We start from the raw sequence: 27,227 nt of genomic DNA on the forward strand, positions 1-27,227 counted from the left end.
AAGTGCTACCTAAAGTAGGTAACGACATCAGTCAGACGTTGAGCAGAACGACCGCCAAGTATCCCATACGACGCGTGGAAGTGAAAACTTTCACCATTCCTAGGGGACAGCGATCCATGATCGAAGATCATTTGTTCCAAGGACAGCTACCCAAACGTTTAATCATTGGTATCGTCGAGAATGAAGCCTTCAACGGAACTATCACTAAAAATCCTTTCTACTTTAAACACTTTGACGTGTCCAAGATTGAAGTCAGTCGCGATGACAAGACCTTGTGTACCCGACCTTTCGAACCTGACTTTAAAAAGAAGAATTACTTGAGGTCGTACTTGTCCCTATACGAAACCACCGGACAGTTAGGAACCAACACCAGTCACGGCATTACGTACGAAGATTATGCAGGAGGCTACGCTTTGTGGGCTTTCGATTTCACTCCAGACCAAGGCAGCGACGAGGGACATTTCCACCCTATAAAATCCGGCCAGATTCGTGTGGAAATTCAGTTTGCAATCAAAGACCCCGGTGTTGATGATAATCCAACGTTGAACGTCATCCTGTATGCAGAATTCGATAATACCATAGAAATCAACAGTTTGAGAGAAGTCATTCTAGATTACTAGAAGCCATGGAAGACTGTTATCCCTCTTTATCTAGTGAAGAAACTTTGGACATGGAATGTGAGGAGACCGTGGAAGGAGAATCCCAAGACAAAGACGAAGAAATTGTCATGATGAAGTCGAGATGGCCAGAACAAGAAGCCCATTTAGTCTCCTGTTTTGCCAAACACTTGGTCGACAAAATGACGGAATTGATCAAGAAAAATTGCTATGGATGTCAAAACGATCATCCCGGTCAAATTCAACACGATAAATGCCTGATGTTGAGTCAAGAAGAAAAATTGGACGAGTATCTGGACGAAGCTTGGAGTCTCATCTCAAACAAAGACGTGTTGCACCAGTGGTATAAAGACTTGCGTGAACATTCTTGTCCACCATTAACCACTCAAGAGATCCATCGTATCGAAGCTCTCCTGAATCAGAGTGAGGAAACAGAACGAATAACCGTTTATTCGTCAGACATTTTCAAGCAAAAAGTCAGGATCGAATTGACGACTTATTATTACCTGTGAAGAAGAAGAAGACAAAAACCACACAAATGGATACCTGGGAACTTTATTACCGTTTGAACCACAGTTCGTATACGGCTTCTTGGAATCCTGTCGTCTGTGCTAAAGATGAACTCCCTCATCGCAAACCTAAAGACCATCAAGCTTACGTGATCAACACGGACGATAGTCATCTCCCAGGAACCCACTGGGTAGCCGTCTACTTTCCTCAAGAAGGATGTGTGGAATATTTCGATTCGTACGGATTGCCCCCTTTGGAAGATGATATCATCGACTTTATGAGAAGAAATGCTCAAACCACCCGATTCAATAACGTGAAATTACAAGGCACAGATTCTTTGGTGTGTGGACAGTACTGTGTGTATTTTCTGCATCATCGCAGCCTGGGCTATTCCTTAGAACATTTAGTGACTCATTTTGATCCTCGTTCTTCTGCTAGAAACGATGTGAAAGTAGATAGATGGTTTTGTGACCATTATGCTTATCTTTTGTCTCAAGCTAGGAAACGTAGTGTCCATCAATGGCCTAATGATTTCCAACAGTGGAAATCACAATTTCATTCACAACGTTGTCAGCCTTGTTCAAAGTAGATTGTCTATTGAGAAAAAATGTTTGTGATTTGAAAAAAAAATTGTTTGATGTTATAGTGTTGGATTATTGTTAAAAAATGTTAGAGTTGTTGTTTAGTGTTAAGTGATTTTTGAATAAAAAATGTTGTGTTTTGAAAGAAAAATGCCTTTGTGGTTTGTTTAGCTATAAGAATGTTGGATTGATGCTCTTTCATTTCTTACTATCCCTCTCATGACACTCACTAAACGTTGCGACTCAAAAACCGTGTGGGGATGTTTTCCTTCACGTCCGCGCTTTGACTTTAAGAACCGGGTTGTTTCCAGTCTAACCATCCATTGTCGACTCATCCTCCTAAGAAGATGTGCTCCAAACTAGCTAAGCTCAACGAAGCCTACGTGAATTTGCATAGGGTCAGACACAGTCTGATACCGAAGCCAGAAGAAATAGAGAATGTGAGAATGTTAAAAATCACTGAAGACCTGATAGAAGAGCTCTTCAGAGAAGAAATGAACAGGGAAAAAGAAGAATGGACAGAGAAGTACAGACTTCAGAGACAGCAGCAACAACAGCAACAGCAGCAGCAACCTGAAGCTGACAGAGGCTTTGTCGATTGTCGTATCGACACTAAAGAGTTCTTCTTCTCTTTTCGAAGAAGCAGACCTATCGCCAGAAAGTCTATCCTCAGAGGACATCGCATTCTTAGAAACTAAAAAAAGAATGCCATAGCAAACAAAAAAACAGCCCTTTTCAGGGCTACCCAATACTCTAGAAAAGAAATAACGATCGATTTGCCAATGTGTGTATGTAGAGTAGTGTGAAAATAAACACTAACTCTTTTTGAAAAAATGTGACGGTATGTTTTTGTAAGTGATAAAGTAGGTTGGTGTGGATAGTAGATTAAAATGATGTTTGTTTTTTTTTTTGGGCTGTTTGAGGTGTATATTTGGGGTTAGATTGGATTGCTTTGCCTATGTGGATAGTCTATTGAAGTGATTTATAAAAATATTTTACAATAGTGATGGGTAGCATAAAAAAGTGAGTGAGTGTTTCTTTTAGGTCCGCGCGTTGTTGTTTTTTTTTTGGTCATGATCTAGGTAAGATCAATTTTATGTTATTAGGGGGATGTTTTCCATCACGTCCGCGCTTTTACTATAAATTGAAACTCGCTGGGCAGTCTAGCTACCCTTGTTGATTGATCAACACAGCCAGAAGAATGAATAGCAGAATAGTGAAACTGTTAGAACTCCAGATGCACCTGGAATATGCCAGGCGCATAGTAAACGAACTATCAGCGGAGGCTATAGTAGAAGAAGCAAGAGTAAAGAAGGAAGAGGAGGAGAGAAGAGAGAGGGAAGAAGAGGAAAAGAAAAGAGAAGAGAGGATGTCGTTCAATATTCCCGAGACAGAGGATTGGGGTGTTGAAGCGAATCATCCTCCCTCTGCGCTCCCCAAAAGAAAGGTGAAAGAAGACTGGGGAAGAAGATGCGTGTGCGGCGCCAGGCCAGGAAGGTGCAACCATTAGATAGGTGCATCAGGAGTTCAAAAAAACAGCCCTTTTAAGGGCTACCCAATACTCTAGAAAAGAAATAACTAATAATTTGCCAATGTGTGTAGGTAGAGTAGTGTGAAAATAAACACTAACTCTTTATTAATAGTGGAAGTGTATGTGTTTGTGTGTTTGTGTTAGTAAGAGCTGAGGTATGTTTGTGTGAATAGTAGATTATGGGTTTCTTAGCGTATGTGAAGAGTATAGTTAGGGTTTTATTATATGAAAAAAGTAGGGGGATGTTTTCCTTCACGTCCGCGCGTTGTTGGGTCATGATCTAGGTAAGATCCATTTTATGTTTTTAGGGGGATGTTTTCCTTCACGTTCGCGCTTTCACTATAAGAACCCACAGTGTTCGTCGTTCAAACCATTCTGCAAAGAATAAAAAGAAGATGGCGTCAAACCAAATGGACAAAATACAAACCTTGCAAGACGTTTTAGACAACTTAGGAATAATGGAACAGATGCTAATAAGACTGGTTGAAGACCATTATTCCTATAGTCCCCATCGTGTAAAGATGGAAATTAACAACTTAAGAAAAGCAAAGGACAAGATTAGTGGTGTGATGAAGGAAATAAAGGAGGAGAAGGAGGATGAAGAGGAAAAGATAAGAATAAGAACATGGAACGAAAAAATTGAAAAAGAAGAAGAAAATGAGAAGAGGAAGAAAGAAGAAGAGGAGGAAGAGAAGAAAGAAGAGGAGGAGAAAAAAAAGAAGAGAAAGAGTGTTGGAGATAAAATAAGAAGTTGGTGGAGGAAAAGAAGAAATTAGAAGCAGAAGAAAACCCAAAGGCCCTTTTCAGGGCCCCCATATTTCTCGAAAAGAGATAGCCTTTCCATTGCCTACCCCTTTTTTTTAAAATTTAAAAAAAAATCCCATGTTAAATTCCCTTTGTATGTAAAGTGACCCACGATTTATTCCCATGTTAAATTCCCCTTGTACGTAGAGTGTCCCACGATTTATTCCCATGTTAAATTCCCTTGTACGTAGATTGTCCCACGATTTATTCCCATGTTAAATTCCCTTGTACGTAGAGTGTCCCACGATTTTTCGCCATGTTAAATTTCCATTGTACGTAGAGTGTCCCAAGGGGTTCTGTAATGCTAATTCCCATTGTACGTAGGGTATCCCCCTTCACTACTTACTATAATACCCACATTATAATACCCACATTTGTGTCAGTTGTTAATATCACTTTGGCAGTATTGTAGTGTTTAATCCTTAATTCTTTGCAAAATTAGTGTGAGAAATTGTTTTTCGTCTCCAACATCTTCATTTAGCCAAACATACCCAAAACCGAAACGAAATAACATGTCTTTAAATTTCGTAGCCCCGGTAACACGGTTAGTTTCGTCTAATCCTTTCAACATTTAATAACATTGGTGTGGGTATTGAGTTGAAGGCATTCTTACGACCTTCAACCAGTATTTCATGCAATGTAAAAAAAAAATGCTACAAAGTGGGTATCTCCCGAACTCCTATAACACAATCGCATTTTTGACAGTTTTAGGAACACCTAAGTACTGTTTGCAAACATTGTATTGCACGATTTCGATATCTCTACTAAATTCATATCCCAAAATTTCTGACATATAGCAAGCAACTGGTTTTATTAGCAAATCAAAAGTTTTAAATCGTAAAATATTGCAAAAATATCATCAATATCTTCTGAGATAAATACACTAAAGCAGCAGAATCGTTTTTGACAAAATCGAAATCTTTGAATTTGCTTTCTTTGCCTAAGCGGCTAGCATCTGCTTTGCGTTCGTCCAAACCAACTTTGGGGTGAAAAATAAATGCATGTACTTGTAATAAGGCACACATTCAATACGACTTTCTTTGAAAAACCATACTTCCTTTTGATTGAAATATCCTCCAATTCTGAAAACAATGATTTTACTTTAATTGAGATTGACCATCATACCAGTTTTATCACAGAAACGTTCGATAACGTTTATTTTGGTTCTGAAGTAGCTTTACTGTATCAACGCAATAAGCAATATCATCAGCGTAAAGTATTGCAAAACTATCATCAATATCTTCTGAGATAAATACACCTCTGTTACAATCGATCTTCAGCTGTGCAATCAAAATCATTAATAAAAAGGGAAAGCATGATAGGGCTTAAAACACAACCTTGCCTTGTACCTAATGTACATTCAAAATAAGTAGTTAAACCTTCGGATGTTCGGACACAGCTTTTTAGATTTCTAAACATATATATTCAAATGTTTACTATTTTACCATTCATACCCTTATGTATTATTGACGACCATAATATAGCATGCTCTACTTTATCGAAAGATTTTTATAAATATACAAAAAGACAATAAAATCTACATATAGGGCAATATGGGAATTTAACATAAGGAATGTACTGGGCCTGTATAGGGACAAGCGTTAGGGATTTTAACATTGTGGGCCATATTGCCCTTCAGGGCCGGGACACCTTTTCCTTATAAACTAAATTGTCCTATTTCGCTCCACATTACTACTTACATTTCTCAGCTAAAGCCTGAATAATAAAGATATTGCCGCAGGCAGAGTATTTTTTCCTAAAGCATGCCTGTGAGTAGCAAATGGGGGCACCCTAGCGACAATGGGAATTAGCATTACAAGACCCCTTGGGCAACTCTAGCGACAATGGAAAATTAACATGGAGAAAAATCGTGGGACAATCTGGCGACAAGGGAAATTAACATGGAGAAAAATCGTGGGTCACTCTAGCGACAAGGGGAATTTAACATGGAACTATAGTGTGGGTCTGTCTAGCGACAAGGGGAAATTAACATGGGAATAGAGTTTGGGTTTGTCTAGGGACAAGGGGAATTGAATATGGGATTTTTTTTTTAAATTTAAATTTAAATTTAAATTTAAAAAAGGGGTAGGCAATGGAAAGGCTATCTCTTTTCGAGAAATATGGCTGGCCCTGAAAAGGGCCTTTGGGTTTATGTTAATATTAATATTAACATAGATGGCATCTGTCACATCTTCTTCTTCTTCTTCTTAAACTCATCTAACTGCCGGTCCATACACAAGTACCCTCTTGAGACATCCTTGTCTTTCTATGTAAACTCTCCTCATCCATTGACTAGTATCTGTCCTATCAACAACAGTCCACTTGGACCTGACATACATGAGCATGTCCGTCCTAAACATCATGGAAGACACAAGGGTGGATGACTCAACTGTGGTCCACATCTTGAAGCGACGAGAATAGGTGAATCAATGCAGTGAACTGCGCTTATTTATAGGTACAGGAAGGATTGAAACGGATTGAATTCATTCACCAATCCGAACACGCGTTACAAAATTCAGTCAGCTCGCATCCAATCCGAAGAGAGCAGTCTGTGACGTCACGTGGTCTATATAGATTCGTTAGCGCTTGTGTGCAGTCAATCTATGCGACAGTGATTCAACATGACGGAAACTCAGAAAACGATCCATTGGGGTGCACCAGCAGGGGAGACTGCCCAAGGGAACTCGGACTTACTTTCAGAAGAGGTACATTGGGATTTTGTGGATTTTCTTACCTCGCAAGAATTTGTTCCGGAACCTTCGTTACCTTCTTCATTACCGCAAGTGGAGAATTTTAGACAGAGACAGAAAGAAGAATTGGAGAAATTTATGCAACGACAAAAGGAAGCGAAACAAGCTTTTCTCCTACAGCAACAGCAACAGCAACAAGAAGAGGTAAGAAAAAAAACAACAGCAACAACAGCAAGAAGAAGTAGCAGCAAAGAAACAAGAGGGTGAAAATCAAACGGCTACGGTACTGTTGGACATTTTAGCGGAGTTAAGAAGTCTGAAACAAATGTATCAGACTTCTTTATCACGACCGAAGAGAATACGACCTTCCCGAGCTAAACACGCCAACCCTGTGACTAAGCCTATCGTACCACCCTTAGTGATTTCAACCCAATCATCAGAAGTAGGCCTTGGCCGTGGCAAAGGCTTAAGGCAGTTAAAGTTGATTGGTTAAACTCACCCCTACACCAAAATAAAAAGGCCCTTTTCAGGGCCACCCACATTTCTCGAAAAGAAATACAATTTCAATTTGCCAATAACTCAAAAATAAACCCCACCCATTTTACCCTTATAGTACGTGTCTGTGTATGAGTGCGTGAGTGTAGCTTCTTATTTTAAAATCAAAACTCAAAGACACTTACCTTATATCATTCATGTATTCTTTTATCCATTTTTTACAATCCAATTCACAGCACAACACTTTAATTAAAAGTTCATTGACTTCTTCTTTCTCCTTGTTTAGTCTCTCTGTTTTTTGAATTTCTTCACCGTTTTTTCCTCTTTTTCTTCCCTTCTTCTTTTCATCTCCTGTTTCTTTGCTTCTTTTAAATAGAATTGTCTTCTTTCTTCCTCTGAAGAATCCCTCTCTTCTTTCGAAGAATCCCTCTCTTCTTCCGAAGAATCCCTCTCTTCTTCTGAAGAATCCTTCTTTTCTTCTGACTCCTCTTGTTTCTTTTTTGGGCAATCTGGAGACCAATGTCCTTTTTCTTTACAATAATAACAGGTATCTTGACTTTTGTCTTTTTTAGCCCCTGTTTTTTTTTTTTTTTTGACGGTCTGGACACTCTGAAGACCAATACCCTTTCTTCTGACAGATATAGCAAGTATCCTGACTCTTATCTCGAAAGGAAGGAGAGTAGTCTGTCGGCTGGTCTGAAGAGAATTTTCTAATGACCCCTCGCAAAGCTCTGACGAAACGTTCGATTTGGCTAGTCTCTTCCATCGTTCTCCTCGGTTTGAGAGTGAAATGAATAGTGAAAGGACAAGACACACCCTTTTTATATACGCTGGTTTGCCATGACTATAAATTAGTCTATGGTGTTTAAACTTGAGTCATTTGACGTTTTGCACTCAAGATGAAACGATCCTATTCATTCGAGAAGAAAGAAGAAGAAGAAAGTAAGAGGCAGAAACGTGATCTATCGCCTCGTACCAGGGCTGAAATCTTGGCACAAACTCATGCCAGTGATTTTGAAGAGGACATGAGTGAACCAGAATCCGAACCCTCTAAACCAAGTTCACCACCCTTAGTCAACCCTGAAAAGTACTATTCCATTCGAGAGACGGAAAAGCGCTCCTCTAGAAAATTTAGAACCACGGCTTACACCTACACGGTGAAGTTTAAAGATTTCAAGGCCGACGTACCCTTGGAGAAAGCAGAAGGGTTTATCACCGAGATGTGGGATTCTTTGCTCACCGCACTCAAGCGACAATGTCAACCCAAAGAAGACGATCGCTTGACACTATCCATAGATCACGACGGTTTGAAATCCCTTGTTTGGATCGAGTTTAGCAGACCCGCAGAACTAACCGCTTCCAAAATCATGGACAAGATTCAACACGTACAACAATCTAATGACCAGTTTGACATCACCGATGGTAAAGCCACACTGAAAATGGCTCACGTCTCTCTTCCTCAAGGGTCAGGACGCAAAAAGATGTTATTGGTGGACAACCTTCGCAACACCAAAACAAGTCTCGTCCGAATTCACAACCCTCAAGACCAGATGTGTTTAGCCCGTGCCATCGTGGTGGGACGAACCTATGCCAACAAGAACGACACGGTAGAATGGAAAAGAACCTGGAAAACTATTCAACGATCCGATCGAGCCAAACAACGAAATGAAGCAGAACTCCTGTTACAACAAGCCGGACTGTCCAAAGACACACCCTGTGGCATTCCTGAGATGCAAAAATTGCAAGATGCCCTAGCTCCACGCTACACCTTGAAAGTGCACCCTCAAGAAATGCGTGGAACTCTGTTGTTTCGAGGCCAAGATTTTAAGGACGGAAAATACATTCATGTCTATTATCACGATGAACATTTCGATACCATTACCAGTATCACTGGATTCCTGGGATACAGTTATTATTGTGAGAAATGTGATTATGGTTATAACAATCGAGAGCAACACAAGTCTTGTGGATGGAAATGCCCAGGATGTTTGGCCTCTCCACCCTGTCTGAGCGAAGAACCAGTGCCTTGTTCAACTTGTCTGCGCACGTTTGTCAGCCCTACCTGTTACCAGCAACATTTGAAAACACAAGGTTCACAGAAGAAATGTGCTTGTCAACTCCTGAGATTGTGCCCTACGTGTGGACAAGGCATACGTACCAATAGTACCAAGGCACACGTATGTCGAGGAAAGAAAAAATGTCACATTTGTCACCACATCGTGGACTTGGAACACGAATGTTACGTGCAAAAATACCAACCCCCACCAGAGAAAGAGGACGGTCACAAGAAGAAAGGCAATTTCATCTTTTTCGATTTCGAATGCATGCAAGAGACCGGCATTCACATTCCTAATTTCTGCGTGGCTCATCGAGCGTGCGAGAAGTGCATTCAAGAACCTATCTTCAGTCATTGCCCTCACTGCAGCAAGATTCCTGGAGGACGTGAAAAAATCTTTCGAGGACCAAACACGTTAGCCGATTTTGCCCAATGGGTCTTAGACCCCATCGACAAGACATGGAGCAAAGAGGACATCGAACGTTACGGAGATTGTCATCGTCATGCCACGGTGATGGCTCACAATTTCTCCGGATACGATGGACAGTTTCTTCTCAGATACTATACGAAACAAGGCACCGAACGTCCTAAAGTCACTTTGAACGGAGCCAAAATCATTTTCATGCAAGTGGGACAAGTACAGTTTAAAGATTCGATAAGTTACTTGGCCATGCCTTTGAGTCGAATGCCTAAAACGTTTGGAATGACAGAAATGGCTAAAGGGTACTTTCCACACTTTTTCAATACGGAAGCCAATCAACATGCCGTTCTACCCCATTTACCTGAGGCTCACTATTACGACCCCGACAACATGCGTACCGAACAACGAGAAGCTTTCTACGCTTGGTACCAGGCTCATGGCTCTGACCCCTTCGACTTTCAGGAAGAAATGTTAAAGTATTGTCGTTCCGACGTGGACATTTTACGACGTTGCTGTGGAAAATTTCGAGAACTGTTCATGGAACACGGAGGGGTCGATCCTTTGAAAGAAGCTTGCACCATTGCCAAAGCGTGTTCCTTAGTGTACCGCCAACGATTCATGCCTGAAAACACCGTGGCTGTCATCAGTCCTCAAACGACCCACTATGTCAAGCGTCAATACTCGGTCAAAGCCCTACGTTGGTTACATTACTTGTGCGACAAGGAAGACAAATGGATTCAGCATGCCCGCAACGGAGGAGGCGAAAAAACCATCGGAACGTATTCGGTAGATGGCTGGGACTTAGAAAACCCCAAGATCGTGTACGAGTTTAACGGTTGCTTATTTCACGGATGTCCCATCTGTTACCCTGACCGTGACACTAAAAATCAGTTTTTGCAACGAACCATGGAAGACTTGTACCAGGACACTTGTCAGCGACGCCTAAAGTTAGAACAGCAAGGATACCAAGTGGTGGAAATGTGGGAACACGAGTACGATCACCGTTTGAAAACCGATCCCGAGTTTAAACGCCTCGTGGAAAGTTACCAGTTCATGGACCCGCTGAACCTGAGGGATAGTTTGTACGGAGGAAGGACCAATGCCACCTGTTTGCTGTACCAAGCCGACGAAGAGAAAGGAGAAGAAATCAAATACTTGGACGTGTGTTCGCTGTATCCCTACGTGTGCAAATATTGTCGCTTTCCTGTAGGGCACCCGCAATTGTTCACGGAACACATCGACCTGAAAAACATTCGACAATACGAAGGCTTGATCAAGTGTAAAGTTTTGCCTCCCACGAAAATATACCTTCCCGTCTTACCTCACCATTGTCAAGGCAAACTGATGTTTCCCTTGTGCCGTACTTGTGCCGAAACGTGCAACCAGGACCAACCTTGCCATCACAGCCAGGAAGAACGTGCCTTGACGGGAACCTGGGTCAGCGTGGAATTGTTCAAAGCTCTGGACATGGGATACCAAATGTTAGAAGTGTACGAAATTTGCCACTTTCCCAAGACACAACAGTACCACAAGGGTGACCCTACTCAGAAAGGCATTTTCGCCGACTACGTGGATGCCTTTTTGAAACTGAAACAAGAAGCCAGCGGCTATCCTTCCTGGTGTCACACTCCCGAAGACCAAATACAATTCAAAGAGAAATACTACGCACAAGAAGGCATCTCTTTAGACCACATCGAAAAAAACGAAGGCAGGCGATCGTTTGCCAAAGTGATGTTAAATTGCTTGTGGGGTAAAATGGCACAACGACCGTGTTTACCCAAGACGGAATATTTGACAGAACCTTCCCGCTACTTCCAGATGATTCACGACAAAACCAAATACATGAAACACGTGGACGTCGTTCGAGAGGATTTGATCTTGGTCAATTACGAAGAAGATCTGGACTTTGTACAAGACGACCCTTTTGGAAATGTCATCATTGCGGCTTACGTGACAGCTCATGCTCGCTTAAAATTGTACGAAGCTTTAGAACTGTTAGAAGAACGCGTCCTGTACTTTGACACGGACAGTTGCATTTACATCCATCACCCGATTCAACAGTACCCTGACATCGAAGGAGACCGTTTAGGAGCCTTGACAGACGAGCTTCCCGACGACAAGATTCTAAGTTTCGTCAGTGGTGGTCCCAAAAATTACGGCTACGAATACCGGGACAAACAAGGAGAAGTGCACACGACGTGCAAAGTGAAAGGACTGACTCTGAATCATCGTACCAGTCGAGTGGTCAACTTTGGGGTATTGAAAGAAGCCTTGCAATCGGGAGAGGATGGAAACTTTAAAGTGACCACTTATCAACCGAACAAGATTGTACGTTTACCCACTCACCACATCGTCAGTCGGCCCCTGGAAAAAATCTATCAAATCGTGTACCAGAAGCGAGTGAGACTTCCCAATCACTTTACGTTGCCGTACGGTCACATCGATATTGGTCAGCATATAAAAAGGGACAACGTCCAAGACCAATAGTTCATTGTTCATTGAAGTAACTTACCATGTCGTTGACGAAGAAGAAACCAGATTGGTTAGGAGTCAAATGTTGGACATCACCGAGACCAGGGTTTTGAGGCTTGGACACAAGAGGTGGCCCAGTATGCACGAGAGTTATTCAAGGAAAAAAGTTACTTTTCAACCTGTGTTAGTGACGGTGCCAGAAGAACCCGTCACCCAGGACAGGACTGTCGTGGACAGGCCTGAAAGACCCTTTCGGGAGGACACTTGTGTGACCTTACCCCTACTATAGAACTGGTTAGAACTTTACCCAAAACATGTTGTACAGACACTTGTGTTTATTCCACGTTCATGGTTATCATGTGCCTTTTATTCTTGTACTTAAGCCTTTGGCTTTTATGCATTTTTGTCTTTCGTATTCATGTTTGAAACATTCAATAAACGTTCGGGAGGACACTTGTGTGACCTTACCCCTTACTATAGAACTGGTTAGAACTTTACCCAAAACATGTGGTTGTTGTACAGACACTTGTTTTTTATTCCACGTACATGTGCCTTTTATTCTTGTACTTAAGCCTTTGGCTTTTATGTATTTTTGTCTTTCGTATTCATGTTTGAAAAAAAACATTCAATAAACGTGTTCTGAAAAAGTATATAAACTCTTGTCTTGTTTGTTTTTTCGTGTCACAAGTGACATTACTCACACCATAGCTACCTCTACTGTCTCTGCTCCCTCTTCCTCTACTGTCAAAGTCATCGACGAACACTTAGATCGTGCCAGTTGGGAGGCTTTGTATCTTCGCCATCCCTTTAACATGCTCATTGCTGGACCTAGCGGTTCTGGCAAAACTGAATTCGTCAAACGTTTGATCGAACATAAACATCATTTGATCGATCGGCCCCCTCAACGGATCGTGTGGTGTTACAAAGAGTGGCAATCGGCGTACAGCCTCTTGCGAGAAAGTCAAGGCGATTCCATCGTGTTTGTGGAAGGCATTCTTAAAGAAGACGACGGCATCGTCTCTGACTCCCGTCAAACCCATTTGGTCATTTTCGACGACATGTTAGTAGAAGACGAAGAAGAAATTAAACTGTGGTTCACGCGCAAAGGGCATCACCGTAATGCCAGTGTCGTTTACATCACCCAAAATTTGTTTCAACAAAGTAAAGCCCATCGCACCATCAGTCTCAATGCGCATTACGTGGTCTTGTTTAAAAGCCCTCGAGATAAATCGCAAGTGCAAGTCTTAGCCAAACAGTTAGGAACGCCTTGGCTGACTCAGGCGTACGACGATGCCACTCAAACGCCACACGCCTATTTACTCGTCGATATGAAACCTACGACTCCCGAGGATTTGCGATTTCGTACCCACTTGTTTCACCACTGGTGCCAAGATGGAGGGCCTGTCCTGTACACGTCTCCGTCCTCGACTTCACTTCACTCCCCATAAAAAAATCTATAAAAACCTCAGACCCTTTTTCGTCTGTCTCACACAGTGCGAACATGACGTCCCTTCAGTCGCATCTTCCCGTCAAATTGATTCGTGCCTTGTATGGCATCAGTCGAGAAAAAAATCCACAAACACGAGCTCGTGTCTTAGAAGCTAGTCTCAAAGAAGTCTTACGATGGTTCACGGTGACGGCACGTCAATTACTGCAAGGAATCATTCAGATTCCTCATCAAACCAAACGCTTTTTTGATCGAAACAAAGTCGCTTTGGTCCAACTGGTCGATCCCCGCATCGACACTCAAACCAAAAAACAAATCATTTTGAAACCTGGAGGGAGCGGTACTCTAGGAGGGGTCATCATTCGCTCATTCTTAAGATGGGATCCTAATGCCCCCAAAGTTATACCCAAGACAAAAGTCCAACGAAGCCCCAAGAAGAAAAAGACCAGGTCCCCAAGGAGAACTTCTCCAGTGGCAGGACCCTCCTCTGACCAGACACCACCACCACCCCGGAAAAAGAAAAGAAGCCCCCAGAAAAAGAAAAGTCCACAGAAAACTAGTCGCAAGAGAGGCACTTCGGCCAGGACGCAACCTTACACTCGCAAACCACGACCTGCCACGGCGGTGACTGCGTCTCCGGCAGCTTCACGTTTGTCCACTTCTCCGTTAATGACACCCAGAACTGAAGAGTACTTGGAGACCTTGATCACACCAAGAACTTCTCCGTTGATGACACCAAAAAGAACTTCCCCAGTGGCAGGACCTTCCAATTTAGTGGCAGTGGCTGCTGCTCACAAAGTACCTTCTCCCAAAATCAAAGTTCAAGAAAGATCGGGCATGTTACAAAGTTTACTGGATTTGTCCAAGCAAGAACTGGCTCGATTTAGTCCGTTACGTACCCCTGCACGACGTGTCATGCCTGTCCTCAAACTAATACGACGTAAAGACAATCAGTGGCGACGCGTTCCAGTATAAAAAAGGCCTGTGACCAAGTCGGGTATCAGTGTTTTTTGGTGCTCCTGAAGACTCAAAGATGTCACCCTCCAGAAAACCCCAAGGAAAGAAAAGGAAAGGACTCCCACCACGTTTAGCCAAACATGGGGACATGTTATCTGTCCTGTCCAAAGCTTCTCCACCCCTACGAAAAAAACTCATTCAAACAGCCTCCAAAGAGGTCATCGATACCGTGTGCGAATGTTGTTTGAACGTTTTGAAAGGCACGATCCCTTTGTCCAAACACCAGAAACAATTCTTAGGCAAACATCGTCACGTTCTTCGCCAAATGGTTCAAAAGAAAATTCCCATTCGTCAAAAAAAGAAGATGTTAGTGCAACGTGGAGGTATTTTACCTCTCTTGTTAGGCCCCATACTGAAAGGAGTCTTGGGAACCATGTTGGGAGGACTGGTGGGAGCAAGATAAAAAGGCCTCGGAAGTCCCAAGATCTCAGAATCGACCCCTGACAACCCCATGGAAGGACGAAAACTAGATTTAGTGCCTTACAAACGATGGATGGAATACCATCGGTGGCAAGAACAATACACCCCGCATTTACCTCCCAATCCCCATTTGAGCGAGATGTCCCAGTTACAACACGAATTGCAGTCCTTGATGGATCGCCAAGATTTGTCCGAAACAGAAAAATCGCAAAAGTACGGTCAACTCTTGCAACGACTGCAACTCTTTCACCAGAAAGCTTTAGACGAAACAGCTCTACCCACTCTGAAAGATTTTAAGACCTTGATGAAAAGTCCAGCACCATCACCAGTACCAGTACCAGTACCACCAGTACCCGTGACCAAGACAGAAAAAGGAGAAGAAGAAGAAGAAGAAGGGTTTCAAACTCCACCAGAAAAAGTACGCAAGTTAACAACACCACCTACCTCCAGAATTGGATGGATTAAAAAGATGATGGCCACCCCTTCTTTCTCACAAGATAAAAAGAAAATGAAGACAGAAGTGAAGACAGAAGTGAAACAAGAACCGATATCCCCCGCTCAGACATCCTTCTCCTCTTCGACACCTATTGCTGGCCGCACACGCAAAGCATTGCAATCCAAGAAAATACCCCAAGAGAAAAAGAGTAGCATCCTCCAAGAGTGGGTGTCTTATTAACACACCAACCAACACAAAAAATGGAAAAAGTCTTAGCCAGCATTTACTACGATCCCTCGCATCCTGCAGGTTACGCAGGAGTTCAAAAATTGTATCGTGCTGCCAAAACGCGACTGAAAAGTCTCCGTTTACCTCAAGTGCAACGATGGTTACAAGAACAAGCTACCTACACTTTACACAAACCCATTCGACGCAAGTTTGCCTGAAGTCGCACCCGAGTGGAAGGCATCGATCATCAATGGCAAGCCGATTTAGCCGATGTCTCTCATTTGGCCAGCTACAATCGTGGCTACAAATATTTGTTTTGTGTCATCGACGTCTTTTCCAAATTTGCCTGGGTCGTGCCCTTGACTTCCAAATCGAGCAGCGAGTTAGTGTGAGCCCTGCAACGGGTGTTGAAACAAAGCGGTCGTCACCCTCTTCGATGGCAAACGGACAAAGGCACCGAATTTCTGAACCAAGCTTTCCAAAAAGAATTAAAGAAACGTGACATTCATTTTTTTACCACCGAGAATCCCGAAACCAAAGCCAGCATCGTGGAACGTTTTCAACGCACTTTGAAAGAACGCATGTGGAAATATTTTACGCATCACCACACTCTGAAGTACATCGACATCTTACCGCACCTGGTGCAAGCGTACAACCAATCTTACCATCGAAGCATCGGACGTGCTCCGCAAGACGTGACTCCCGACAACGAAGTGTTGGTGTTTGAGCGCCTGTTTGGTACGTCCCCGACGAGGGCTGTCCCCAAGAAAAGTGGAGACTTGGCCGTAGGAGATTGGGTGCGCATTGGCAAAACCAAACGCACTTTCGACAAAGGTTACTTACCTAACTGGACGACCGAATTGTTTCGAGTCACTGGACGAGTGCATGGCCGTCATCCTGCCGTCTATAAATTGGAAGACATGAACGGAGAAGTGCTCAAAGGAACGTTTTATTTGCCCGAGTTACAACGTGTCACCAAAAAAGAAGACGACGTGTACGACATCGAAAGCATTCTCGAACGCAGAACCCGTAAAGTGGGCAAACGACGTGTCAAAGAAGTCAAAGTACGTTGGAAAGGATATCCACCCAGTTTTGATTCTTGGATCGACGCTTCGCAAGTCATCGACTATAAAAAGAAGTGACCATCATGCCCTTTCACACAGCAGACGCAGCTACGTCGACCACTCCTCCTTCACCTAGTTCTTCTGTGCAAGATTTACAAAAACAACCCTTGTGGGTGTGGTGTGGAGAACGTGTGCCTAAAACGCAAATCGTCTTTTTCTGCCAACTCTTCGTGGTGTATTGTGTCATCGGGGCAGCCATCGCCAATTTGAGTTTGCAACAAGGAGACAAACAATTGTGGACCATTTTATTGAACAGTTGCATCGGTTACCTGCTTCCTAATCCCTCCCTGAAATTCACCTCGAACGGGAACCCCGGGAACCTTGTGTCCAGTGCCAGTGCCAGTCACCACTTCAATCAGAACCAGAACCCCATTTTAGACGGAGACACGCCTCTAACGTCCAGTAACCCCTCGGACAGCCACAGAACTCTGGAATTATGAGTCACCAAAACCAATTTTACTTAACTTTACCCAGTGACAGTTCCATGGAGGTGTTTCCCAAGAACACGTTGTGCTGTTACACGGCCAAATTACCTCAGGCCATCCAGTTAGATCACGAAGCCCATTGGGAAGTGGTTTAGTAGAAATGATTCACCCGACCCAGGTCCTCAATGTCCTTCTCAATCAAAATTTTTTTGATGTGGAAGTTCATGACGAGCAAATGCAACAGTGGATGGATAGCAATGTCAAATATGACAAGAAAACCCGTACACAAAAGTACACCACCTATCACTTGTTCATTCCCCCAGGTTATTATTTTAGTGGTCAACATTTGGTCAGCACCATAACCTCCAGGTTTAATGTCGTGTTTCTGAAAGCTTTGGAGCATGTCAACAAAAATGTCACCATGGAGTACCACAAAGCAGCTCGTCGCTTCTTGATGAAATTTGAACGGAGTAAAATCCTGTCCATTTTATTTTGTCCTGAATTGTAGGACATGTTGGGCGGAGACATGGACGTGAGAAAGACCATGATCAAGAAAAACGAATTACCCATCGTTTACGACAACGAGTCTTTTAGCAAGTTATTTCGTGCCCCGGTAGAACTGAACCAAGGACTGAATTTGATGTTCGTGTATTCCGATGTGGTGGAGTACAACGTGGTGGGACACACCTCCGTACCGTTACTGCGTGTCATTCCTTTCAAAGTGGATTCTGCCACGAACACTGACGAGGAAGGTGGAAACACTTACCACGTCCACCGCGAATTTGTCCATCCTCACTATTTGCCTGTCAGCAAGTCGTATTTGGACACGGTCAACATTGCTATAAAAGGAGATCTGGGACAAAATATTCCATTCACCAAAGGAAAAGTCACGGTGAAACTCCATTTTCGAAAACGGTTCTCTCACGACTCTTAAGTCATGTATCCAGTGTACCGAGGGGTTGCTCAACAGCGAGGACACGGCTTAGGAGATATGTTAAAATCGGCCTTTCGTTCGGTGGCCCCGGTGTTGAAACCGATGGTGACACGCGGATTGCACGCCTTGAAAGATGAAGCACTGACGCAAGGCAAAGAATTTCTCCAAAATGTCATCATCGACAAACAAAACCCTAAAGAAGCCTTCATGAGGGCAGGCAAAAATGTCTTGCTGCAAACGGGCAAAGACATTTTAGGCCAACGAGAAACACCTATAAATGCCCTGCACGCTACCGAGTCAGGCATTCAGCAAGGACAAGGCAGAAAGAGACGACGAAGAAAACACCCTTTCACCAGACTTCAAGCGAGAAAGACCAAGAAAAGAAGAACCGTTCGAGACTTAGACGTTTTCGATTATTGAGAAAAGAGACAAAAAAATGATGCACCGAGAATCTTGCGCTTGTTCCAAGACGGAACTGGATCTGTTTGCCATGCCCCCCACGATGATGACGATGCAAGAATCCCAGTGGGTGGAATTTCACCCCGTCTCCTCACTGACCGATTCCGCTCCCATCGAGTTTGAAATCAAAGGACAGCCCGAAGATTACATCGATCTGAATAGCAGTTACTTGTACCTGAAAGTCAAAATTCTAGATAAGACTGGAGGTGCTATAGACGATGAAGCAGTAGCTCCCGTCAACAATTTCATGCATTCCTTGTTCAGTGGAGTGGACTTGTATTTGAATAACAAACTGGTCAGTAGCAGCATGGATACTTACCCTTATCGTGCCTACCTGGAAAATCTCTTGACGTACGGAATAGATGCCAAGAACACTCATCTCAATGCCTGTGTGGTATGGGAAGCTGACGAACCTACCAAGTTTGAAATATTGGAAACTGATGAAAAGAAAGACAACAATGATGGATTTGTAGAACGAAGAAAGAGAATCACGGGAGCCGACACAAGTTTAGAACTGATGGATCGTTTGCATTTGGACATGTGGTTGCAAGAAAAGTATTTGCTGAACGGGGTGGATGTCCGCCTGAGACTGAATCGTAGCAGTGCCGCTTTCCATTTGATGGCTGATAGTGACGGTTACAAAACCAAAATCCTAGAAGCCAGACTCTACGTACGCCGTGTGGAAGTGTTACCTAAAGTGGGAAACGACATCAGTCAGACGTTGAGCAGAACGACCGCCAAGTATCCCATACGACGAGTGGAAGTGAAAACCTTCACCATTCCCAAGGGACAGCGATCCATGATCGAAGATCATCTGTTCCAAGGACAGTTACCCAAACGTTTGATCGTTGGTATCGTCGAGAATACAGCCTTCAACGGAGCTGCCGAAAAAAATCCTTTCTACTTTCAACACTTTGGCGTGTCCAAAATCGAAGTCAGTCGCGATGGCAAGACCTTGTGTACCCGACCTTTCGAACCTGACTTTACCAAGAAGAATTACTTGAGATCGTACTTGTCCCTGTACGAAGCCACCGGACAGTTAGGAACCAATACCAGTCACGGTATTACGTACGAGGATTATGCAGGAGGCTACGCTTTGTGGGCTTTCGATTTCACTCCAGACCAAGGCAGCGACGAGGGACATTTCCACCCTATAAAATCCGGCCAGATTCGTGTGGAAATTCAGTTTAAAGACCGAGACCCTGATGAAACCGTGAACGTCATCCTGTATGCAGAATTCGATAATACCATAGAAATCAACAGTTTGAGAGAAGTCATCCTAGATTACTAGAAACCATGGAAGACTGTTATCCCTCTTTACCTAGTGGAGAAACTTTTAGTGTTGCATTGTTGTTAAAAAATGTTAGAGTTGTTGTTGTTTAGTGTTAAGTGATTTTTGAATAAAAAATGTTGTGTTTTGAAAAAAATGCCTTTGTCTTTTGTTTAGCTATAAGAATGTTGGATTGATGCTCTTTCATTTCTTACTATCCCTCTCATGACACTCACTGAACGTTGCGACTCAAAAACCGTGTGTGGGATGTTTTCCTTCACGTCCGCGCTTTGACTTTAAGAACCGGGTTGTTTCCAGTCTAACCATCCATTGTCGACTCATCCTCCTAAGAAGATGTGCTCCAAACTAGCTAAACTCAACGAAGCCTACGTGAATTTGCATAGGGTCAGACACAGTCTGATACCGAAGCCAGAAGAAATAGAGAATGTGAGAATGTTAAAAATCACTGAAGACCTGATAGAAGAGCTCTTCAGAGAAGAAATGAACAGGGAAAAAGAAGAATGGACAGAGAAGTACAGACTTCAGAGACAGCAGCAACAACAACAACAAGAGCAGCAGCAGCAACCTGAAGCTGACAGAGGCTTTGTCGATTGTCGTATCGACACCAAAGAGTTCTTCTTCTCTTTCCGAAGAAGCAGACCTATCGCCAGAAAGTCTATCCTCAGAGGACATCGCATTCTTAGAAACTAAAAAGAATGCCATAGCAAACAAAAAAAAACAGCCCTTTTCAGGGCTACCCAATACTCTAGAAAAGAAATAACAATCGATTTGCCAATGTGTGTAGGTAGAGTAGTGTGAAAATAAACACTAACTCTTTTTTAAAAAAAATGTGAGGGTATGTGTTTGTGTGTTTGTGTTTGTAAGTGGTTAAGTAAGTTGGTATGGATAGTAGATTAAAATGATGTCTTTTTTTTTTGGTGTTTGGGTGTAAATTTGGGGTTAGATTGGATTGCTTTGCGTATGTGGATAGTCTATTGAAGTGATTTATAAAAATTTTAAAATAGTGATGGGTAGCATAAAAAGTGAGTGAGTGTTTCTTTTAGGTCCGCGCGTTGTTGTTTTTTGGTCATGATGTAGGTAAGATCAATTTTATGTTTTTAGGGGATGTTTTCCTTCACGTCCGCGCTTTCACTATAAATTGAAACTCGTTCGGCAGTCCAGCTACCCTTGTTGATTGATCAACACCAAAAATGAACACGAGACTGGAGAAACTGTTGGAACTTCATGTGCATCTGGAATATGCCAGGCGCATATTAAATGAACTGGCCGCGGAAGCCATTGTGGAGGAGGGAAGGATAAGAGAGGAGGAGGAAAGAAGAAACAAAGAAGAGGAGGAGAGAAGATATAAAGAAGAAGAGGAAAGAAGATACAAAGAGGAGGAGAGAAGATACAAAGAAGAGGAGGAGGAGGGAAAGGAGAGAAGAAGAAGAAATTTCAGAATCCCAGAGAGCGAAAATTGCGATTCTGAAGCGACATATCCTGCCTCTGCTCTCTCCCCCAAAAAGGTAAAAAGTAACTGGGGGACAAGATGTGTATGTGGCGCCAGGCCTGGAAGGTGCCACCATTAACCAGGTGTCCATGAAGTTCAAAAAAAAAACAGCCCTTTTCAGGGCTACCCAATACTCTAGAAAAGAAATAACGATCGATTTGCCAATGTGTGTAGGTAGAGTAGTGTGATTATAAACACTAACTCTTTTTTAAGATAGTGTGAGGGTATGTGTTTGTGTGTTGGTGCTTGTAAGAGCTAAGGTATGTTTGTGGGAATAGTAGATTATGGGTTTCTTTATTGTTTCTTAGCGTAGGTGAAGAGTATAGTTAGGGTTCTGTAAGCGCTCACGTACGATTGTGTGGATAGTAGATTATGGATTAGTTTATTGTTCTTAGCGTATGTGGAGAGTATAGTTTGGGTTTTGTAACCGCTCACGTACGATTGTGTGGATAGTAGATTATGGATTTGTTTATTGTTTCTTAGCGTATGTGTTTGTGTGTTTGTGTTTGTGTGTTTGTGTTTGTCTGTTTGTGTTTGTGTTTGTACCCGCTCACGTACGATTGTGTGAATAGTAGATTATGGATTTGTTTATTGTTCTTAGCGTATGTGAAGAGTATAGTTTGGGTTTTGTAACCGCTCACGTACGATTGTGTGGATAGTAGATTATGGATTTGTTTATTGTTTCTTAGCGTATGTGGAGAGTATAGTTTGGGTTTTTATTATATGAAATGAGAAAGTATAGTTTGGGTTTTATTATATGAAATGAAAAAGTAGGGGATGTTTTCCTTCACGTTCGCGCGTTGTTTGGTCATGATCTAGGTAATATCAATTTTACGTTTTAGGGGGATGTTTTCCTTCACGTACGCGCTTTAAGTATAAGAACCCATAGTATTCGTCGTTCAAACCATTCTGCAAAGAATAAAAAAAGAAGATGGTTTCTAACCAAATGGACAAAATACAAACATTACAAGACGTTTTAGACAACTTAGGAATGATGGAGCAGATGTTAATAAGACTGGTTGAAGACCATTATTCCTATAGTCCCCATCGTGTAAAGATGGAAATTAATAACTTAAAAAAGGTAAAGGACAAGATTAGTGGTGTCATGAAAGAGATAAAGGAGGAGAAGGAGGATGAAGAGGAAAGAATAAGAATAAGCAAATGGAACGAAAAGATTGAAAAAGAAGAAGAAAATGAGAAGAGGAAGAAAGAAGAGGAGGAAGAGAAGAAGAAGAAAGAAGAGCAGGAGAAAAAGAAAGAGAAGAAGAGAAAGAGTGTTGGAGATAAAATAAGAACTTGGTGGAGAAAAAGAAGAAATTAGAAGCAGAAGAAGAAGAAAACCCAAAGGCCCTTTTCAGGGCCAGCCATATTTCTCGAAAAGAGATAGCCTTTCCATTGCCTACCCCTTTTTTTAAATTTAAATTTAAATTTAAATTTTAAAAAAAAATCCCATATTCAATTCCCCTTGTCCCTAGACAAACCCAAACTCTATTCCCATGTTAATTTCCCCTTGTCGCTAGACAGACCCACACTATAGTTCCATGTTAAATTCCCCTTGTCGCTAGAGTGACCCACGATTTTTCTCCATGTTAATTTCCCTAGTCGCCAGATTGTCCCACGATTTTTCTCCATGTTAATTTTCCATTGTCGCTAGAGTTGCCCAAGGGGTCTTGTAATGCTAATTCCCATTGTCGCTAGGGTGCCCCCATTTACTACTCCTGTGCTTCGTCTAAACACCATTGTCTTCCGCCCACTTGTGTATATGAGTATTCAATATATCAGTAAAGACTTTGCATAGAGTATCAATAAGAGAAATACCACTGTAATTGTTTCGTTCGTTCTTGTCGCCGCACTTATATATAGGACAGATGATAGTTTTCGCCCATTGTTTAGGAAAATAACCGGATTCAAGGATTTTGTAGAATAGAGCGTTAATGAATGATAAGATTTATTTCCTTCGTGCAATGATAAAAACGAGTAGGTATCATATCAGGTCCAGTGGTTTTGTTTTTAATTGTAAGTAATCTTCTCATAATTTCATCATTTGTAATTGGAGTATTTAAGTCACCATCCTGCAAGTGAGGTAATTCTTCACTAACAATATTGTCAGAGTCATCTAACTGGCACACAGGTCTTCAATAAAGAGTTAAAGTATTCATACCAGATATATTCTATTTCTTGTTGAGGATAATGCGTTTCCCGTTTCAAACTATGCCAAAATTGTCGAGGTTTTCTCCTCGCTTGAGTTAATTTGTTCATCTGGAATTCTCTTGTGTATCTTTTCTTGAGTGCGATTATTGATTTAAAAGCTGTTTTATACTCTCTATACAACTTCAGGTCATCTTCAGTATTTGAAAATCCAAAGCATCTTAACCAGTAGTTTTGTTGCATCCTTTATCCCATCAAAGTGGTTGCTTCGTCATCATATTAGGGCTCCATACCGCTGGTCTGCATCATTGAACATATATTCTGATATAACTGAACTAATATTCCGAGAGAGAAGTCAACATCAGCTTCAAGATATCTGAATAGATCATTATTTATGTCTTCAAAGGCTTTGCTAAACATTCTTACAAATGACTATATTGTCTTCAGAAATACTAAAATAGTCCCATTTAGTAAGGGTACAAATATCAATATTAATTTTCTCTACATCACTATAAGTTGGATGGTCATTAACATCCACAGTTTGGAAAATGTTACCTTCATTTCTCACGTGCTGAGTTAGTCTAATTAAACCATATATTGGAAAATGCGTGATTCATCTCAAGTCCCTAAACAAAAGCTGGTGAAATACCTAAATAGCTCAGAGGAAGATATCATATAGTCAACTACCCTGCAACCATTATGTGTTATTCATGTGAACGATCCTACTCTTATGGATCATTTATATACCTACATATATAAAACAACAAAGACTGATGCATATATAGATAGATGGATGGATGGTATGTATAGAGATAGATTGATAGACAAATATTGGAATAGACGGAGAATGGGAGACAGCTATATGAATAGATAGATAAAGAATCTAAAGTCCCCTCTCTCTCTCTCTCTCTCTCTCTTCTATTGGAATAAAAGATCGATTAAATGGTACTTACCTGCAGGCTGCATTTTGGAAAGTACATACAATCGAACTAAAGATATAGAGGATTGAGCTCCAAGCATGAGTTTATTTCGAGTTCTCTAATCATTAACAATAATAACCACATTAATTATGTCGTTTATGTGGGATACTATTGCAGATATTTTGCTAATGAAATATAAGAAGGAAAGTGTGCAAACAATATTGTTATAATGTCAGACAATACCGTTATAATCGTATACTTCAAAACAAGAAAAGAAAAGGCAAGAAAAATTTGAAGATGTTGGCACTAATTGAGTGGGGCGGAGGGGTCTCAGATAAAATAATTTTGACATCAGCTCGGGTATATATTTATAATAACAAAATAAGTACCGAAGATATAATAGCTTACAGCAAAGATATAAGTAGTGATCGAGCAAATCTGGTAGCTGTAAATATTTACTTATGGCCTGCCTTTGAGATCTCATAGTTGACTTCAATCGATTATAAGGAGCTACCCATTAATAATTAACCTATATAAGTAACATGGGGCAAAATTCCTCACTTCGGTTTCGAAGGGTAACATATATTATACAGTCTAAGAGAAAATGTTTTGCAGTTTCTGGTTAACTGCATGAACATCTATTACTGATGACAAATAATTTAAAAAAGGCGGTGATTTAATACGCTATAACCACGTCGAATAGCAGTGTGCCTGAGGCAAGTCAAACGTGATTGCATTTAGTGTTACAAAATTCCCATTAAAACGAGATAACGGTATAGTGAGATACGTGTATTAAACAAATGATCCTATTATCACCCTATTGCATGGATTGAAACCAGAGACACGCTTATATTCTTATACGTACTGCATGTATTCCCGGAAGATATAATGCCGAATTACTTCGTTTATTGAACGTATTTACCTTTCTCTAAGTACCTCACAGGGAACAGTGTAGACCAAGACATATACGCCTGCAGATAAGAGTCTTCGCCGCTTGTTCTGCTCACGACGCAATCGTTCAGTACAGACCCCGATCTGCTGTCACATTTTAAGAATTCAGATCCCGATATATGTTGTACAAAGCTAGTTGCGTGTTATGTATGATAAACAGTGTACAAATTTGATTTATTTATGTCCATTAACCGCGACTGGTTTAGGATTAGAGCAATGATTAAGCTTAAATTTGGATAGGCTATAACTGAAAAAAGACAAATACGTTTACGTGGTAACGGAGAAAAAGGGTGGGCAGAACTACCATATCCGGGTAGGAGACAAGGAGAACGTGTACCAGGTAAATCTCCTGAAACGTTACCGTGAAAGAGAGACACCCACAGAGTTCGTGGCTGCTACGGTTGTAACTGAAGAACTCGACGACAACAGAGGAGAGGCGGGCGTACTCCCTAGTTGTTTTTTGATGAGGGAAGAAACCTACGTCGACGTTGTGCATGACGGAACGTTGACGTCAGAGCAACGTAAGGAAGTGGAGTCGTTACTCCAAGACTACTCTAACGTCTTGACAAAACGACCTGGCAAGACGGAGTTGGAGGAGTTCACCCTGAAATTGCTGAACGAGAAACCAATGAAGTTGAAATCATATCCGCTACCCTATGCGAAATTAGAAACTGTCCGAAATGAAATTCAAGCTATGATAGACTTGGGAGTTATAGAACCAGCTGAGTCGACGTATAGCTCTCCTGTTGTGTTGGTACAGAAGAAAGACGGTACACACCACAGATTTTGCGTCGATTACAGGAAGTTGAACAGTATCACGGAATTCCAAGTGGAATTTTTACCAAACCCTGAGTCCATATTTGCCGGGGTGACCAATACGAAGTATTTTTCGAAAATTAATCTGTCCAAGGGATACTGGCAAATACCAGTTCGAGGTGAAGACCGAACAAAACTTGCCTTCGCAACTTCAGATGGGACCTACCAGTGGATAGTCATGCCATTCGGGGTCCAGAATGCGCCGAGTGTCTTCACACGAATGATGCGGAAATTACTTGAACCATTAAGAGGGACCGGAGTTTCAAACTTCATGGACGATTTACTCTGAACGACGGCTACTTGGGACGATCATATCATTCTGCTGAAAAACGTTTGAGAGCGACTTCGACAAAAGGGACTGACCGCAAGACCATCTAATTGCAATATAGGGTTTAGGAAACTAACCTACCTAGGTCATACCCTCAGCGAAGACACGTTAACCCCAGATAGTTCAAAGGTCGACCAACTTAGAGACGCGGTACGACCGACCACTAAGACGGAAGTTCGATCTTTCTTGGAACTGGCAGGGTATTATCGACGTTATGTTGCTAACTTCAGCTCTATTGCGAGCCCATTGACTGACTTGACTCGGTAAAAAGCTCCGACGAAAGTTATATGGACGGACGCATGGAAACGAGCATTTCAGACGTTAAAGGACAGACTGACGTCAGACGCAGTAGTAAAATTGCCTGATGCGACACGAGATTTTGTCTTACGTACTAACGCTTGTGATAGAGGTTTATGAGCAGTACTATTACAAGAGCATGATGGAAACTTATTCGCAGTTGATTACAGTAACAGGAAATTGTCAACTGCAGAACGCAATTATTCAGCCTCTGAGAAATAATGCTTGACAATTATCTTTGGGATATCCAAATTCCAACGTTACCTGTATGGACAAAAATTTATTTTGGAAACTGACCACCAACCACTCGCCTATTTAGC

At 41.9% G+C, this 27,227-nt stretch overlaps 1 protein-coding gene across 2 annotated transcripts in view; it reads right to left on the reverse strand.

Moving 5' to 3' along the window:
- LOC149797184 (uncharacterized) overlaps window positions 1-25,598 on the reverse strand; it is a 57,343-nt gene extending 31,745 nt beyond the window's left edge. For both annotated transcript variants that reach the window (XR_016421500.1, XM_089960362.1), the window contains exon 1: window positions 25,438-25,598. The gene's annotated coding sequence lies outside the window, so the exon portion shown is untranslated. The remainder of the gene's footprint in view (window positions 1-25,437) is intronic.
- Between the last annotated feature and the right edge of the window lie 1,629 nt (window positions 25,599-27,227).

Source organism: Sinohyriopsis cumingii, chromosome 6, assembly GCF_028554795.1.
Source record: "Sinohyriopsis cumingii isolate HCF-2022 chromosome 6, ASM2855479v2, whole genome shotgun sequence".
In the NCBI taxonomy this organism is placed as follows: Eukaryota; Metazoa; Mollusca; class Bivalvia; order Unionida; family Unionidae; genus Sinohyriopsis; species Sinohyriopsis cumingii.